Raw genomic sequence first — 18286 nt, forward strand, 5'->3', positions numbered from 1 at the left:
ATAATAATCTACTTAAATCATAAATCATTTTAGGGAATTTAAACTGTGTGAAATTTAACCTTGATTTGTATAAATCTAAAATTGTGCTAATATTATTTTTATATGGTAAACTAAATCTAACAGACTCTTTAAATAATGCCAAAAGTTATTTAACATATTAGAACTAATATCTCTTTTTTAATCTCATAATTATAGTAATGAAGGCTAGTAAGTGAACACTGAAGCCTCTACAATTTTTAAAACAAATGTAACACAATAATGTTTTTCTTTTTTTTAAACAACTTTTAGTGTTTGCACTAAATATCCCCAAAGTGCATGTATACAAGCAAAATGATTTTTCTAATCTGTTAACTCTTTAAGATTTCCCAAGCACAAGAAAAAGAGAGGGAGAATAACAAATAGAAAAATAAGAAGTGAGAAGAAGCCAACTTCCAACAAATATTAAATTATCACTGAAAAGAGCTAATTGTCTCCTCATTTGCAAGGAGAGGAGACAAAGTTTAGATGCAGGAAAACACATTTTGGCATATATACACAAAAGAGAGAAAGAGTGTTTGACAATTTTATCAAGCCATTCAGTTTAAAAGCCAGGGATTATTGTACCCTGAAGAAATGAAATGAAAGAGGAGTCTTCTACATTGAATAAAATAATCTCTTTGTTGTAGACAAGACAATGTCCCCATGAGAGTTTCTTCCTCTTTTGTTCCAAGGGAGCTATCAAATGAACATCTTGCTAATGTCAAAAGTCCCCCCAGCAGTCACTGCAGTTTCACATTGTCTCTGGGAAATTTCACCAGTCAGGGGGGAAGTCTATCTTATATTTAGAGAACATATAGGAAAGAGGGGTTTGGCTTGAAAGAGTTGCCGAGTTAGATCAAGATGGCCCCATGAGAACTCCAGTGGTCAGTAACGTTGGTGTTTGTGCAAACTTGTATCTCTGAAACTTGCCCTGATCAGGAGCCAGAAAACTGCCCCCGGCTCTGGGGATGAAACTACATAAATTATTTCTCACAAGACTGAGGGAAGACTCCTTACAAGTTTTTGAAATGGTGACCTAATGCATTTTCACTCAAAGAACATCAGTCTGTTGACACCTTCTGAACTCCTTCTTCAGCACTGGCTGAAAGATGGACTTATCAAGTCTATGTCCATGCCCTCCGTACAGACTTTTCTTCTTATAGAATAAACAAGCAGACCATAGAAGTGAATATGACAAGGCCAGAAAACAATTCACCGAGAAACGACAGAAATCTGATCATATGACCAAAAAAGTCCTAAGAGAACTTGTTCTTAAGTAAGTAAACAAAAAACCCAGTGCTGAAGAATCACAATGAAATCATCATCAGAGCTTAGTTCAGAGTGAAATCAACCTCCCAGAAGTGGCCAGGGTGACACCTTGAACACTTGCAGGTAGAGATTTCAAAGGGGCCCAATGTGCACCTCATTACTGAGTCTAGTGTCCTGGTCCAACAGCGAGGGTCTTGGCCCAACCTTAGTGGAACCTGAGTGTCTGTTAATATCCTCCAGCCAAAGAACACACCTGAAGTGGAACTAAGTTGAGTTTACTGGCTCATTGCAAACAAAGAAGATAGCTCATCATGAGGAACTGGGGGAATCTCAGTAAGACAGTGTTAGAAGAAACTGCTGTAGGATTTTGGCTTGTTTTTAAAATTTTTGGAAGGATTTTTAAAAATATGGTTCTGCGCTGGATTAAGAACTGTCAGCAACAGGGGCAAGTCCATGACGGTATCTTAATAATGTCTGTCTAGAAGGTTAGAGGAACAAAGTAGAGCTAAAGATAAAATTGATCAGAAAAGGACGAGTCACTTATATCAGCTGAGATAGGGAACATTTGGTCATTTTTGTGGTATGTAATGTGCTCTTCTTTTTGTCTAAGATTATAATGGGACTCGTTTTTGTCTTCCTCTGTCACAGTCACAGAGTGGCCTTGTCCAAGGTTGGTGCGTTCTGTGAAGTTTTTTTATAATCAACAGAGTAAAAGTAAGTGCTGTTAAAACCAGAGGAATCCAAGCTGACTGGAGTCAGGAATTTGTTCTTCTCCTCTTGAGCAAAATTATCTTAATTTCCTAATCAAAAAATCTATAGGATTCTTGTGAGGCTAAATTAATACATATAACGGAATTATTACAAAGCTCAGAATATATAAATTCTTAATAAATATTTGCTAGTGTCATGATTATCTTTTACCATGACATTGAAAATATGTTTCCCTCCTGCTGGATAGTAAACACTGTGAGGACAAGGACTGTGTTTAATTTATCTTTGTACTCCCTGCGCCGATTACAGTGGAGGCCTTGGGAGCATGGGCGCCGGAGCTAGACTCCTTCCTCTTCTTCTTAACTAGCTGTGTGATCTTAGGCAGATTACATCACCTCTCTGTGTCTCAGCTTCTTCATTTGTAAAATGAGGATAAGAATAAGACAAGGAAGATGAAAGATGTGAACGCATGCCAATAATTTAGAACAGTACCTAAAACATTGTAAATTCTATGTTATCCCCCACTGTGGTCCTAGGTGCTCAATAAATATTTAACTGAATCCAGACATGAACTCTACTCTATTAGATACTACAGGCATAGTCCTTGCCTAAGAAACATGGCTAGATATCCGGCAGGTTTCCACTGGAGAGAGGAGCTGATCAGTGTGGTGTCAAAGCATCCCTCTAGCTGCTGTGTGGAGGAGAGACTACCAGGGAGCAAGAATGTGAACAGAGACTTCAGCCCCATATCGCTAACACTGTCTGTGATGCAATACAGGAGAATAAAAACCTTTTCCCCCAGATCTGTTATACAGATGCCGCTATGTTACACAGAGGACAGTGTAAAGAGAAAACACCTAGAACTCCAATAAACACAGTTTGAAAACCTCAGTTTGGAAACATTAGGCATTAATATTTAATCCTAGCAGCCTTTTCTCATTTTTCTAAACATACTCATTTGTTAGATAGTATATCTAAGTAATTTTAGTATTTTTCAAACACTTGGCTATTTAAAACAAGTTTTCTATGCTGAGTGTTTCTTAGAAATATTCTAGAATAAAAATAATTTTTTTATGTTATGATAAATTATACTCAATTATTTTTAAAACTCTATCTTAGTAACTGAAATCTTGAAGTACTATGTCTACGTAATCAACAGGAATTAGATTATTTTTATAGGTATTGTTAAACCTCAACCTAGTGCTACTTCCCATAGCATTAAAATATTCCCTTTTATTCATATAATTTAGTAGCATTTATAAAAATCCATTGCATATGATCTTTTCATTGTTGTTAGATTTCTGCCCTAGAATATCTATCAAATTCAATACAAATTCATATTTAAACCACAGTATTAAGGAATAGTCGAGTAGAAGATCCACCAAATGGAATTATAGTACTAAAGAGCATGCACCTGTACAATTATATTTTAGAACCTAATGTTTCTGTTTGGGATGTTTTCAGAAACATCCCCCAGCACATGATTTAATTATGTTGAATGTCTGGTTATCTCGAGCAGCATTTCACTTATTTGTTCAGCATGTTTCATGTATCAGGAGGGGCCAGTGGAGTATACGGTAGGGTCAAGAAATATCCTTTCAAAGAACTGTGCATTGGTTAGTAACTGGGGGGCCACTGTGAGGACCAACGGGGAAGGCATCACTTTCTTAAATTCTTATAAATCAGATGCCCTGAGGTCAAAGTCCAAAGTCTGGCTGCTTTTTGGCAGAATGCTTCCAGAGTGTTCTAGACTCACTAAGACAATGCAATTCATCTTAATGAAATTATATACAAGGAAGATAGGGATATGGACAAATGATTGAAGCTATTTAATTCATGCAATCTGTAGCAATTTTTTTTTAAAAAGAAAAGAATCCAAGAGGGTCACAGGAGTTTGTGGAGAGTATCTCAGTGGTTCTGAAATAATTGAAGAAGTGTTCTACAGAGGCAGGAAAACATTGGAAAGGAAACTATGAAGCCAGGTGAGCAGAAGAGATAATTTCACTCTCCTTATTATGGCAAACATATTGTCTGAGCTTGGACAGATGTGAGTTTGCTGCTGAATACTTAACAGGATTATTTTGATTTGTAGTTTTCATGGTTTAAAAATGCTGTAATTTGTTAGGATACAAGTGGCCAATTTAACTTATTTTTACTTTTCAATTATCTCTTCTTTTCAATTATATATAAAAGGTTAAATTGAACTTTATTTATTTATTTTTGTGCTAGGCGGGCCTCTCACTGTTGTGGCCTCTCCCCTTGCGGAGCACAGGCTCCAGACGCGCAGGCTCAGCGGCCATGGCTCATGGGCCCAGCCGCTCCGCGGCATGTGGGATCTTCCCGGACCAAGGCTCGAAGCCATGTTCCCTGCATTGGCAGGTAGATTCTGAACCACTGCGCCACTAGGGAAGTCCCTCAAATTAATTTTTAAATGTTTCACACACTTTGCTTATGAATTCGCACAGTTAAAAATTCTAATATGATAAAAAATAGACTTAATATGTAAATTATATCAAACATCATTTAGTAGTTATGATCCAGAAGCATCTTCAACATCAAATGGTTGATTTATCATCATTATCAATATTTTATCTTCCCTTCCAATCCCTGCCGTGTGCTCTGTTTTCCTTAATGCTACTCCATTCTCACCCATCACTCAGACTTCAAACCCTGAAACTCTAGCACTGGTCCTTATCATTTTACACAGGGACTCCTAAGATTACATTTCGACTAGTTTCCCTCCATGTAGAATCTAATACACCACCAAAATGAATTTCCCCCAAGCAAAATTATATTTGTCACCCTTCTGCTTGGAAACCTTCATTGGCTCCCTAAAACCAATATGATTAAATTTAAATTCCCCTAGTCCCGTGTTCTAAACTTTGTCTCTCCTACCTGTCTCTTGCTACTTTTCTCATTTCTTTGCTACCACTTGCTTTCCCCTTACAGCCAAACACATCTAATTCCTCTACCCCCTCCCACTCCATGGTTTGCACCTCCCTCTTTGGGGGCCCTTTCTATTCTACAATGCTCAAATTCCTCTTTATCATTTAAGACCCAGTGCAAGTTCCTATTTCCCCAAAAAGCCTTCACAGAATCTTCTAGTCCACCCTGAACTCTCTTTTTGAATTCTCTGCCTAGTCCTTATCATTGGACAATTATTGATACACTGCAGCAGTTCTCAGACTTTTTGAACTCGGGATACCTTTACCCTCTTGAAAATGATTGCAGACCCAAAGAGCTTTTGATTATGTGGGCTGTATTGATCAATGTTTGCCATGTTCTAAATTAAAGGTGAGAAAAAATTTAAACAATTTATTTAACAATAAAAGTAAGTCAATCGCTTGTTAACATAAATAACGTTTTTATTTTAAAAAGCAGTAGTGAAAAGGGTGTCATTGTTTTGCATTTTTGCCAATCTTGCTGTCTGGCTTAATAAAAGACAGCTGTATTCTCATAGTGATTCTACATTTAATCTGTTGTGATATCACACATCACATATATGATGTGATATCATATAATTTCTAGAAAACTCCACCGCACACTCATGAGAGAATGATAGTGAAAAGAGTCTCGCTATGGAATGATAGGGACAGAGTAAAGGGACAGTAGGTGATTAAAGAGCTAATCCCACTAGGGAATTGTAACTAGAGCAAAAAGTATGGGAGACCCCTGTAAGTTAATTATCACGCAAGAAAGCAGGTTTGCTTGCCCACAAAACCAAGCAGGCTTGCTTAGCAACAAAGCCATGCATAGAAGCATGTGACATGCCCCAAAACAATAAAACAGTGGTGGCATGAGAACCACATCCAGCCCAGAGGGCTCAGTAAGTTAATGATTCCCAGGACACGGTCCTCCGTGCACAGTAAAACCAAAAATATAAGGAAGAGGTGACATTATACTGAAACCTGAGATGATTTACCATATATTAGTATATGTTACCACCTTTTTGCTCATTTCCATTGCACCAAGCACAGTCCCAGTTTGACCATGTAGGGACAAGAAATCTCCCCCACCCGACACAGAGGAGGAGCTGATGATGGAAGCGTGACGTCTACTCAAGAATGAGGAAGAAGGTGCTCTTCTCCCCCTCCCCACTTTTCCTTTGATTAAGTGTAAATCTCAAAGAAACTTCCTTCCAATACTAATGCTGGGTATAACTTCCACAAAGTCTATTCTTAACTTAAGGAAAAAAATTTTAATATAAGTTGAAGCAAAAGCCACTGATTTTACATAAATGTAGGACATTATTTTTGTTATAAGTCCATAATATATTCCAAATTCAAAGGTAAATGATCTTAAAAATTAAGCCACAACTTATTCCTTTCCATTACATATGGTAACTGAGAATTAAGTCTATTAATTATCCCACAGTGTCCACTATTATTATGGCTGGATGGTTATAAATTTATTGAAAGGGATTATTTATAGTAAATAGGCTTACTATTATTTTAAATGCTAATTAACTCCTACTTAATATTTCTACTTTCAAGAGCATAGTACTAAGTATGTGGTATGATCACAGCAGTTAACATAGGCAGAGAAAAAAGTTTTTAATTGAAGTGTTAGGATTATGGGTTAGTTTACTAGGAAATACACTTTGAAAAACCCAGCTTTTTAGAGCCAATTATCTGAGAAGCAAAATATTTGAGAAGCTGGAAATACATTTACTATTTAATTGACAATGATTTAACATGCTACTCTAGGGAACGTGGCACATTGATGGGTGATCTTCAATTTAAAATAAATGAAATAAGTCTTGTCTCTCAGAGAGCTTACGTATATTTTGGAAGACAGCAAGCACTCATGAAAGTTATATAAGGAATAAGTAATAATACAAGTGATACTGCCAAATGTATATCGTGTAGTGGGAAACGGTCAACGTGAGCCCACACCTTTATTATAGGACACTCAGACACCTCTGTGGGCCACTCCATTTCTTCACACCCTCCCCCGCTCAGCCACGCACTTAGTGATGACTTACTCCAGGTTTACACAGAGGCACTGGGCAATGCTTCAACGCAGACTGTCTCACATAATTCTCACTTCCTGACTCAGGGTTTGCCTGATACTGTGGTAGAGATACCCACAGATGCAGGGGGATTAGTAGCATGGCATAACCCTTGACAACTAGGAGATGAGAGACAATGGAGAGATGGTTCCCTGTTACATCAACCTGGCAGATAGTTCTGAGTCTTTCAGAAAAGTCATAAGGACTGAGGATTGAGCATCAGTCTCTCGGGTGATGCATCTTTGTATTACTTTTCACCCTTTCCCTTTTCACTTCCACTGCCCCTCTCTCCTGCTACTTGAAATCATTTCCCAAATAAACTGCCTGCACATAAGCCTTGAAATAGGGCATTTGTGTGGATGAGACGGAGGATCTTAAGCCACCAGAAGAGCCCTTGAGTTTGGCTGATGTCATCCTCTTGCTAAAGGATAGCAGCTTCCCGTTACCTGGAAACATTGCAGAAAGCCTGCCTGAAGCCAGAGCTTCGCAAGATGATGCTTTCTTCCTCACTGCCTCCAGCCCTATATCCTGGATCAGAGCTAAGCATAGCTGAAATAGGAAATAGCCCCTGCTTTGGGAGGAAATAGCTTGCACACCAAAAGTATTCACCATCTGGTTAGCAGGTAGCCAGGAATAAGTGGAACGCATGTGAGAGTGGAGCGTGAGCATATTGGCCCAAAGTAACTAGAAGAAGAGTCTTAATAGTGGAGTATTTACTAATTTAAGAGCATTTACCCATGACCTGGGGTGCAGTGTACCAGTAGAGTCACTTGGAGCTGGTCCAAAAACTGGTGAAATGTTTCTTTGCAGCTTGGGCACCACAATGGTCTCTAGTAAACGAGGTGGGGATTCCAGAAATGCCTTGGCAAGGTATTGCAGAAGGAGTCAGAGGCTACGGAGGTGGGAATAGAGAACATATTTCTCATTTCCTGCCCCTGTGGCATGGGTTACCTGTAAGACCAGCTAGTCTCTCAGCCGCACACAACTTGAAAGGTCAGGGAAGTTAAAGCCCTGGATTAGCCTTGGCCAATGGGGAAGGGGACCAATAGAAAGAGTAGTCAACGGCCCAAAGGGGACATCATTTTTGAGACACATTTGTAGAGTTCCTCAGAAGGTCCAGTGGGCTATGTGCCAGTCTCCAAGAGATAGGGCCAACCGGAGGGCACATTCTGTGTCAAGAATTTCTCTCTTCCCTGTTTCGCTCCCACTGCTCCGTACTCATTGCCTGTGATTAATTCCCAAGTAAATTACCTGCACATAGACTTTGCTTCAGGTTCTGCTTTGGCAAGCGCTTTCATCATCTAATTGTAAATATTGGTTGACTTTTTTTCTCTCCCAACAAGACCATAAGAACAGGAATTTTCATGTATTCATTTCTACATCGACTAGGCCTAGCACATGGTAAAACCTTACTGTAATTAAAAAAAAAAAGAAATGACAGCATTTGTGGAGAATTTCCTGTGAATAGAAGCAATAGCAGGTTGCAGGCTAGAATTAAATAGGTGGAGAGTAATATGAATGCATGAGCAAAACTATGGAGTGATAAAGCCATGAATCTTCTCTATTATTTCTACATCCCTGTACTTCCAGGTACATGCAATACAAATTGTGTTCGTTATCATATAACACAGCGGTTTCATTCAATACAGAGGAAGGGATGTTTCATGGCATCCTATAGGACTCTTTTGATTTTATAGAAATATAGATTGATACCATTTAAATAACAAGTAGCTATAGGTAGCTAATTTTTTTTTTTTTTTTAGAACTGTACCAGGCACTGGGCCAAGTGGTTCACATGAATTATCTCATTGACAAATGAGGAAATGAAGGCTTTCAGAGGTATACTATCTTACTCAAGGTCATAGTGTTGCAAGTAAAATCCAGTTTGAGTGTAGCATCAATCTCAGTCTTCATGATGTTAAAGATATTTAAACATGTCTACTTACAAAATCAGAAATCCTTATTGTCAGAGACCATGCTTCATTCTTTCTTTTCTCTCTCAGCGTTGCCATAATGCCTCTCAAAAAGGGAGTGTTTGTTGAATTTGAATTCATCTTAAATGTGATTAACAAAGATATCATGTGATTAAAGAAAAATTAGGAGATGAAAGGATAGCAGGATGAAGAGGTTAACTGGATCAGAAAAATCTCAGAATCTGTCTGAATCCAGTTAGGTGTATAGGAGGTATAGACTATCCTAATTCTTTTATCCTTAAGTATCTCCAGGTTTTCCCTTTAAATATATTGAGAGCTATACTGGCTATAACCACATACCAAGATTCCATATTGAACAGGCTAGTCAACTAACTAGAGAATTTTTATACATTAAAATATTTTAAAATAGAGCCAAGCATCCATTTGCCTTTGATGGTAGATGTTGACCCTTCTACAACTATAAGATCACTCAGTCTATTGTAGCTTCAAGGCTCTGTAATTTATGAGTAATAAACTAATTGAAAGCCTATATAGCTACAACACAAGAACAAACTATGAAAAATGCTGATTATATAAACTATCCTCCTAGGATTAATACCAAAAGATATTAATGTCTTTACAGTCTTCAGTAAGTTTCAATTAGGGTTTTAGCTCCAAAGATGTTTTTTAAACTATCCTAAAATTAGCCAAATAAGAGAATAAAATGCAATCATTATTCTCGCACTCATGACTCCTACATCATGCTTCAGCAGTTTAATTAAAAGATGGCCGATAAATCTTATGTCAGCAGATGTGTGTTTGAGACTGAGTAGGAAGCCAAGTCAATGAGCCAAAATACAGGATGACACAACATTGTTGTAACACTGTTTTGATGTACAAGCAAATGCTATTTTGTGACTTATTTGCATAAGAGTTTTCATATATTGATTCAATTTTAGGATAGTCTTATAGTGTCATGAGCATATTTTCAAATAGAGAAGAGAGAACAATATAATTTAGATTGATTCTTTTTTAAATGGAATTATTTCTTCATATTTAGATACACATTTGAGCATAAAACTTGTGTTTAGCTTTATGAAAAGATGAGGGATTATTAGCATTGCTCACTTTTTTCTTTCTTTAAAAATTTTATTGAAGTATAGTTGATTTACAGTGTTGTGTTAATTTCTTCTGTACAGCAAAGTGACTCAGTTATACATATTTTTCATATTCTTTTCTATTATGGTTTGTCATAGGATATGAAAATAGTTCCCTGTGCTATACAGTAGGACCTTGTTTTTATCCATCCTACATATAATAGTTTGCCTTTCTTAATCCCAACTCCTATTCCTTGCATCCCAGCATGGCTAATTTTAAATACTCTTTTAAGTAATTACTAAAAGAACCCCTGAGTAAACCTTTAGTGACATAAAGATGTTTTAACCCTTTATTTTTCCTCTCAAAATTCAAATTTACTCCCATGACTAGTTACCACTCCTACACATATTTGGTTTATTTAATGTCTCTTTACAATATTGGGAAAAAAAAGAAAAAGACGTAAATATTATAGAAACTGAGGGTATCTTTTGATAAGAAGTGACTTGATACATTAATCCAATTCAATTAAAGAAATTCTTCTATTGAATATTTAATACATATTGTGTGTGTGTATATATATCTCTATATTAGATATATCTATATATCTGTTATATCTAATATGTTTTATCTATATAGTAACATATTAAAATAAGATATTATTATATAAATAGATATTTAATGTATTATATACATGTATATATCTTTCCTCCATTAAGAGAACAAAGAAAGATTTGAAAAGGGTTTGATAACAGTTTTTATATTTCTCTCTTTTTTTTTTTTTTTGTGGTACGCGGGCCTCTCATTGCTGTGGCCTCTCCCGTTGCGGAGCACAGGCTCCGGACGCACAGGCTCAGCGGCCACGGCTCACAGGCCCAGCCGATCCGCGGCACGTGGGATCCTCACGGGGGGAAGAACCCGTTTCCCCTGCATCGGCAGGCGGACTCTCAACCACTGCGCCACCAGGGAAGCCCTATATTTCTCTTTATTTTCTCTGTATTTTTCTACTTTTTTCTCAAGATCACACACTATAAGGATAAAACCATAACACGTATAATTTGAGATTATGGTAAATAATCTGACATCAGAAAATTAAGCGCATATTTTATTGCATAAAAGACTTTTTCTTTCAAATGGTAAAAGGTAATAATTATGAAAATACTAACCAAATCATAAAGCTAGAAAAGATTTCAAGAGATAAGCACAAGCAATATGCTAAGTGAAAGAAGCCAGAGATAAAAGGCCACACATTGTATGATTCCATGTATATCAAACCTAGAGAATGGGTAAATATATCGAGGCTGAAAATAGATTCATGGTTATCAGAGGGGAGAGTGGGGAATAACTGCTAATGCACAGAGTTTTTTTAAAATTTTGCGGTTATTAAAATGTTTTGGAACAGATAGTGGTGATGGTAACAAAACTTTATGAATATAGTAATAACCACTAAATTATACACATTTTTAAAAGGGTAAATTTTATTGCATGTGAATTATGTATCAACTAGAAATAAAAATAAAACTTAAAATGGAGCCAAAAGACAGGACATCTACTCTTTTATTTCAAGATGACACACATCTTGGTGGAGATCTTTTAGTTATGTCCCAGGGGAAAAAAACAAACAAGCACAAGATTTGGAAATATATAATTGAAGGTGAAATATTTAAGATACGTCTGATGTTTAACAATTGTTTACTGTGACGTTTGGCAAGTGTGTAACATGCACTGTATAAAATGAAATATGAAGAAAGTCTCCCTTTGAGGTATATATTGTTGAATTTGATCATTTTGCCAGAAAGTACAATCATCTAATAGCTGTGTACAAAACTTAAATGTGAATATTGGGGCTTTTTCTTGCCTCATAATAAATATTAGGATGTTCTCACAGCCCTTTATAGTGTAAGTTGTTATTCACCTTCACCCTAATAGGTGTGTGTGTCTATATATCTCCTCGTGTCTAACTTTGTATGTGTGCATGCGTGGTACATAGTAGCACAGGGAGGAATCGGGTGGAGGTCCGTTTGATGAGGGACACATAACACTGTACTTGTAAGGAGATCTGAGTTATTTTAGCTTTGGGAATAACTTTTTAATGACCTTACACAAATCAATATACTTCTTTGTTTTTAGTTTCTTCATCTCTAAAATAAAAGGAGTGGGTTAAGAGAAATTATGGCAAACAGGTATAATTTCAAGTGACAATTCTGAGCTACTGGTAGAGGCTCCCTGGAGTTCTTTGCCCAGAAGGAAGTCCAGGCTTCCAAGGAAAGTGGGAGTTTTGATTAATGACAGGTCACAGATGAAAGGGAACAAGCGAATCTAAGCACTGATACCACGAACTAGATGATCTTTAAAGACGTTCATATTTCTAAAGTTCAATCACATTTTATTAAGATCTTTTGCCAGTTGCGATACAATTCAAATAACCATATTAAAAGAAGCATACAATTAATCAGCTCACTCCCTAAAATTAAACTTAAATGATATAAACATTCTAACATTATATACTACTGTTAAAACCATAGACTCATTTGGAAATATATTCTTTGTAATGGATAACCCACATTTTTATGTTTTGCCTGATTGTCTATTACTCATCCTTTTTATTCTTCAACAAACAATGAGGGAATAGTGAGTGACCTTTTATATTTCATAGAATTAATTGTCTAAATATAGCCTGTGAAATCAGAAGCATTATTGCCCTCTGTTTAATGGTAGTGTGACTGAGAGCAAACACTTCACATAATGAATGGCAGAAAAGAGTTTCACGGAGGAACCAAATTATTTCAGCTCCAATTTATAAACCTACCCACTTTAATTAAGAAAAGTAATCTGCATGGTAATAGAACCGCAAACCATTCTGGTGGGGAAATCACCTGCCATAGTACCAAGAAGCTATATATGTATCAAGAGAAATACATAGAGCCCAAGTATAAAGTATTGTAAATGAATAATGCCATGAAGTAATCAAAGTGAGAAGCCAGTCTGCAACAACGAAGCTAGTAAACAAAATGAAATTGTCAGTAATTAAGGTCAGGTGAGAACATTAGAAACATTTTAATCACTTGCTTTAAAAAGTTGAAATAGATCATGAATTCTGTATATTAGTTGGCAATACATTCGTCTGTAATTGTTTTAATGGCCACTCTATGCTGAATATATCAAGGACAGAATATAGGAAATATATATGAATTCTAAAATCAATGAAGCATTTCCGACTCAGTTAACTCAGCCATGAAAGTCATTAACAATAGGTAACTATAAAAATCTATTCTAACTTGACTTTTATACATTCCTCCAAAGTCCCCTAAAACTTTTTAGGTTGGATAATTTCACAAAATAGGAAATTCTGGGAAAGTTAAAAGGGTATAGTAAAAATTTTTGAATAGTACATTCCTTGTGTAATATACTACATAAATTTTCATATTTGAAAACACTTAATAAAAACTTCATTGACATTTTGCTCTATGCTGATGTTAACAGGACAGCCTCCAATTTTGATTTCAAGTTCTACAACTAATAACGAACCAAGGAAAATGTAACATTTGGACATTTGCTAGAATCAGGAAGATGCTGAAATAAGGGGGTAGAATTTGAGCAAAACACACACCTAGATTATCAATCTCCCTTAAACTAGTCCATTATCCACAGGTCTTATTTTCATTCCTCAGTGGAGCCAGTTAGGGGGGATAAAAATGTAAGTATGTTTAACTATTTCATTGCGGATTGACAGCTGACAGAGCTGGATTTTAAAAAGAAATTGTCCTTTAAAAAACATTAAGGTAGAAATTGATGGGCTCATCCTAAAATTCATATGGAAATGCAAAGGACCACTTTGCATAGATAGCCAAAACAATCTTCAAAAAGAACAAAGTCAGTAGTCTGATACTTTCTGATTCCAAAACTTTGTAGAAAGCTACAATAATCAAGAATATGGTCTTGGCATATGGATAGACATGCAGATTACCAACAGAAAAAAATTTGATTCCAGAAATAAACCCAACATCTGTGATTCACTGATTTTCCAACCAAAATTAAACAATGATATCATTTATGGAGTATTCATTATATGCCAGACATTGAGCTAGAATATCTACATATTTTCTTCCTGTCTTAACCACACCCATGCAAGGTAGCTTTTATTTTATTCATTTTATCGATAAGGAATTTGAGGCTGAGAGAGTGTAAGTCAACCCACAAGTTAGTGGCTGAGTCATAATTCTGAAGCCAGATCCACCTGATTCTGGAGCCTGATTCCAAAAGGAATCATGAATACCACCCTATGTGATTACTTTCATATGTCTTTATAAAATAAATAAGATAAACTGGCTTTTGAAAATATTACTGTTAACATCAAATAAACATAAGTGTAAAAATAGTTTAATAGGACTTCCTTGGTGGCACAGTGGTTAAGAATCTGCCTGCCATCGCAGGGGACACGGGCTCGAACCCTAGTCCGGGAAGATCCCACATGCCGAAGATCAACTAAGCCCATGTGCCACAACACTGAGCCTGCACGCCACAACTACTGAAGCCTGTGTGCCTAGAGCCCGTGCTCTGCAACGAGAAGCCACCACAATGAGAAGTCCGTGCACCACAACGACAAGTAACCCTGCTCGCCGCAACGAAGACCCAATAGAGCCAAAAATTTTTTTAATGTAAATAAATAAATAAAATTATATAAGAAAAAGAATTCTTTAAAAAATAGTTTAATAAACAAATATAGGAGGCTATTCCATACCAAAAACCAAAACCAAACACAGCAATTGGGTCCCTTGTTTCAGATTAGATATTGTCTTCATATTTTTAAATAATAGTGTACAATTCTCAATTTATCTCCAACAAATTAAATAGTACCTTTTGATTCTCCCCATGAAAGACAGAGAAAATGGAAATATTACTTCCAACCACCAACTCGCCATCTCCCCATCTATGGCCATTTTTTAAATGATTTTTTCTGAGATTTTTTTTTTAATCTGTTACTATCAAGTTATTGTTTATCTGTTATGTAGTTTTCCTTTCATGAATTACAACAGTTATACTACATTTGTAGCTACCAAGTTATTTATACTTAATCTATGTTTATTTGGATCTAATTCTCTTAATCAATTTTTATGTATTATGACATTCATTTGTGAGTTTCTAATTTTTACTTAATATTTGGGTGGCTGTGTTAAATTTTCAAGTAATATTTTCAGTTGGGTTCATGGGTATGGTAGTTCACAATGTCTTGAATATTTAGGATTAGTAAGAATCCTCTCTGGGCAAAAACTTCTTGGGTCATGTGCTAGGGTTTTCCAGAGAAACAGAACCAAGCATACATATATATGCAGTATACATATAATATGTATAGAGATTTATGTGTGTGTGTGTGTGTGTGTGTGTGTGTGTGTACACACACATAGAGAGATGGGGGGATTTATTTTAAGGAATTGGATCATGTGATTGTGGAGGCTTAGTGAACCCAAAATCTGATGGAGGAGGCTGGCAGCTGGACACTCAGGGAATAGTTGAAATATGAGTCCAAAGGCGGTCCACTGGTGTAATTCCTTCTTGTTCAGGGGAGATGTCTTTGTTCTAATAATGCCTTCAACTGATTGGATTAAGCCCACCCCATATTATGGAGCATAATCTACTTTAGTTAAAGTTCATTGATTTAAATGTTAATTTCATCCAAAAGACACCTTCATGGAAACGTCTAGAATAATGTTTGACCAAATATCTGTGCACTGTGGGGCAGCCAAATTGGCACACAAAATGAACCATCACATTTTTTTTTTTCTTCTACTGTGTTGACACTTTGATTCTGTCCTCTTCTTTCTCCTCCTCCTGACCCTTCTCCTTTTTCTTCATCTTCTTCATTCTCCCTGAATGAGCTACTAGCTTTAATAGGGACAGAGTAAAGTGACAATGTAGGTGATTAAAAAGTTAATCCCACTAGCGGATTAGAAATAGAGAAAAAAGTATGGGAGACTCCTGTAAGTTAATTATCACGCAAGAAAGCAGGTTTGCTTAGCAACAAAACCATGTAACAGAAGCATGAGACATGCCCCCAAACAATAAAACAATGGTAGCATGAGGCCCATATCCTGCCCAGTGAGCCCAGTAAATTAATGATTCCTAGGGCATGGTCCTCTGTGCACACTAAAAACAAAAATACAAGGAAGAGGTGACATTATACTGAAACCTGAGATAACTTATCATATTTTAGTATATGTTACCGCTTTTTTGCCCATTTCTACTGCTCCATGACAGTCCCAGTTTGACCATGTAGGGACAAGAAATCTCCCCCACCCGAGACAGAGGAGGAACTGATGATGGACGCGTGACATCTACTCAAGAATGACAAAGAAAGTGGCCTTCTCCCCCTCCGCACTTTTCCTTTGATTATAAAACTGTAGGCCACTAAGTTCTGGGCACAGCACTGCCCCCTTGCCCACTGGCTTGTAAGCCTCACAAGCATCCTATTGTAATAAATCACTTCTTATCTATCATTTTGCCTCTGGATGAATTCTTTCTCCTCTGAGATATAAAGAAATGAAGCTCCTTGGAGCTCCCCTTAATGCATTTCTGTGGTTTGTTTTTTTTCTGAATTCTTGCAAGGTTCCTTTTTTATACTTACATTATAAAACCCCCTTGACTGTGGTCTGGTGGATCTTATTAATTTTTAATTTATTTTCCTTTTTTTAGATATTGAAACTTTTCAATCCCTACATTTAGGCTTTCTTTTCACTGGACCTTTTTTTCATATTTTGATTTTTTTTTTCTGTTCCATTTTTCTGTTTTCTTCTGCACATAGCAGATTGCCATTGTCTATTTACTTGTGATGTTATGATTTATAAGAAATATATATTTAATTATTCTAATGACCAAAATATATTTCTCACATATATTTGGTCTTTATTCACAGTTCTTGGCTCACAGCTCCTAAAACCCTTGGAATTTCCTAAGTGTTTGAGAGTAATAAAGGTGTCTTTTGTGTAAATGAAGTGACTTTTGGAAAGCACCTACAGAAGGGCGTTGGTTGCCAGAAGAACCAATCATGTGATTAGAAGGTTAGAACTTTCTGCCCCACCACGTGACCTCTGGGGAGGGGAAAGAGGAGGGGCTAGAGGGTGAATCAATTGCCAGTGGTCAATAATTGAATCAATCATGCCTATGTAATGAAGCCTCCATAAAACCCCAGAAGGACAGGGTTCAGAGAGTTTCTGGGTGGGTGAACACATGGAGGTGCTGGAAAGTGGCACCTGGAAAGGCCATGGAAGCTCTGTGCCCTTTCCCTGCACCCCACTGTCTTCACCTTTTCTGTCTGGCTCTTCCTGAGTTACATTCTTTTATAATAAACCAGTAATCTAGTAAGTAAAATATTTTCTTGAGTTCTATAAGCCTCTCTCATGGTCTACCAATACTGCTTAGCCTCTTCTTTCTGAGAAAGGACTCTTCATAGGACCCCCTGGTTGCTGTCTTTTGCAACGCCAACCATAATGTGTGGTACACCCTTGTCAAGAACTGTGAAGGGTCTGGGATTTTTACAATACTTGCAAGCTAATAATTAGCTTACCACAATTTCATGGATGCCGGCAAAACACAGACTCCTGGGTTAGAGACAAAGGACTTTATTATTTATGGCACAGTAGGCGGCATGAGCTTAGTGTCTGAATAGTTTCTTCTTGTCCTGCAAATCTCACAAGGGCAAAACACAGGTCGTCCCAGGTGGCTACTATACACACAGCTGAGCTTAAGAAACCACCGATCGATTAATAGGCTAAGAGTAAATCTGCATAAACTTTGCCTCAGAGGGAGATATTATCTTTATTATTTTGGTCAAGAAGCAACTAGACCCTCAGTCCTGATGGCAGACACTATGTCTATCTTCCAAAGTCTAGAATATAGATGTCAATTCTTCTTGCTCAGAAGAGGAGGAAAAACAAGCAATCCATGAAAAATTGTCTCCCCCAAATCTTGACCTCATTGTTCAATTTGTTTCACATTTTAAGGTCTTAATTATTTGTGACCTCCCCCCATTTTTGTTCTTTGTTTGTTTTGGTACATTTTAATACTGAAAGTTACGCAAGTGTCATTCTAATCCCTGGAGGATGGGATCTTCCTGATGATGAACCTGGTGAAAGATGCAGAAGTTCCTGATGACTATAAACTCTATTTTATCTTTCAGAATGGTGATCTAATCTCATTACAGAAGAGCTATTGAGTAGTGAGAGGTCAACACTTTTCTCAGCACTGACAGGACCCCTCGACTGTATAATGGTGA

This window comes from Kogia breviceps, chromosome 20, assembly GCF_026419965.1.
Source record: "Kogia breviceps isolate mKogBre1 chromosome 20, mKogBre1 haplotype 1, whole genome shotgun sequence".
In the NCBI taxonomy this organism is placed as follows: domain Eukaryota; kingdom Metazoa; phylum Chordata; class Mammalia; order Artiodactyla; family Physeteridae; genus Kogia; species Kogia breviceps.